The 1,970-nt window shown below is 45.3% G+C and overlaps 1 non-coding gene across 1 annotated transcript; it reads left to right on the top strand.

Annotated features, from left to right (window-relative positions):
- Positions 1-1,336: 1,336 nt before the first annotated feature.
- Positions 1,337-1,438, top strand: LOC144269702 (U6 spliceosomal RNA). The gene has a single exon (XR_013347008.1). It is a non-coding gene; the product is annotated as a U6 spliceosomal RNA (small nuclear RNA).
- Positions 1,439-1,970: the final 532 nt, after the last annotated feature.

The following is a 1,970-nucleotide window of genomic DNA, read 5'->3' as shown; positions in this document are numbered from 1 at the left end:
ACTTAGGGAAGCAAAGGAGTGGGAAATCAAGGGTCAAATGATCCAAAACCATAAAAAAAGCGGGGGGTGGGAGAAGGGAAACACATTGCTCTTCAACATGCGGCACCACCACCACGGAGCTCAGACACTTTTCCATGTGTCTGAAAGTCAGTGTTTTTCTTTTTGGGAGGCAGGAGTAGTGTGATTTTTCTCAGGGACTAGTAGATTTGTAAATAGAAATCCATGCCAGTTAGTGTTAATTGGAAAAGCACGGCTACTACTCCTTGTGCGCGCAGAGGGGAGGTGGAGCTGCTGCCAGCATTGTACCAAGTGAGCAGCTGCTAGGGTCACGGGGGGTGTACTGCGAAGTTTTGAGTCTCCAAGCAGATGCTCTGAGATCAGTAGGAATAGTACTGGATTTTCCCACAGCAGCTCCATGAGGTTTCCATGCTCCCCAGCCCTTTCACATGGCCAAAAATACCACCCTCCAGAATGGGGTTGAGAATACAGTAGCAACTCTGCAACTTAATGTGTTCAAAAAAATCCTCAGCATACTTTTCCCACCCTCCCAAAGGTTTTTCCTTGGGAAGAGAAGAGGTTCACAGATAACAGAAGGGCAATCTATATGTGCCACAGAATGTGAGATGTAAGTAAATAACTCTCTTGGATGCAATCTGTATGTTGCATAGAGCTTGAACTACCAATAAAAGCACAACACTGCAGTACTATCTTTGCTAATAAGGAACTAAAGCTGAGGATTTCCCCCTTAACAGTGATCTATCTCCCTCAGCTTGATTTATGCACATGATTGACTCAGATGGTTCATCATCAGTGGTGGGAAACTAAACCAACAGTTGGAAAACTTCTCATTAAGAAACTGATAAATGCTCTAAATCTTTTGTCCTTTAAATTCAGTGCCGCGGTGGCAGACCAATATCTGAAAATTGTGGTTCACATCTCTGTGGCAAACTATGTAATATTGTTTGGCCAACTGCAAGTACCACCTAACTACTGAAGCCAGCTGTGTGGCCAAAAGTTGTGTTAGCGATAGCTAGGGGAATGGAGAGCCGATTTTGACTGAAGAGTGGTAATGTAATATTGTTATTTATTCAGCAGTATCACCTAGAAACCCCAATCATGATCAGAGCTTCATTGTGCTAGGCCCTGTACAAACAGTGCCCCCCAAAGCATGTAATCCAAATAGACAAAAAAAAAAGAGTGGGGAACAGGAGTACAGCAAAGTGATCATGGTGAGCCCACATCATGTTGAATAAACTTCTTCCTTATTATTAATCTATTTTGTAAAATCAATATTATTATACGACTGGGCAAGGCGCAGTTGCAGGCCATTAAATATGAGTTTCGGCAGCACATATACTAAAATTGGAACAATACAGAGAAGATTAGCATGGCCCCTGTGCAAGGATGACACCAAATGCGTGAAGCATTCCATATTTTTTGGGGGGGGATGGATAGCTCAGTGGTTTGAGCATTGGCCTGCTAAACCCAGGGTTGTGAGTTCAATCCTGGAGGGGGCCATTTAGGGATTTGGGGCAAAAATTGGGGATTGGTCTTGCTTTGAGCAGGAGGTTGGACTAGATGACCTCCTGAGGGTCCCTTCCAATCCTGATATTCTATGATAGGTAAGTAAAAGAAAGGCAGGAGGATGCTGAGGAGATGGGTATACTTAGGCTATGTCTTCACTACTAGAAAATACAATACATACTGTTATCTGGCACTTTACTAACCAGAAAGCTCTAGGAACCAGCATTTCTGATATCCCCCAATAGAAATTAAAAGTCCGGTTGGTGCTGGGTCGGCAGGCTCCCTACCTGGCTCCACGTAGCTCCCCAGAAGTGGCAACATGTCTCTGCTGCTCCTAGGCAGAGTAATGGCCACGGGGGCTCCATGCACTGCCCTCACCCCAAATGCTGGCTCCGCAGCTCCCATTCGCCAGGAACTGCAGCCAGTGGGAGCTGTGGGGGAGGCAC

Source organism: Eretmochelys imbricata, chromosome 8, assembly GCF_965152235.1.
Source record: "Eretmochelys imbricata isolate rEreImb1 chromosome 8, rEreImb1.hap1, whole genome shotgun sequence".
NCBI lineage: Eukaryota > Metazoa > Chordata > Testudines > Cheloniidae > Eretmochelys > Eretmochelys imbricata.
This window is presented reverse-complemented; position numbering and strand designations above follow the sequence as displayed.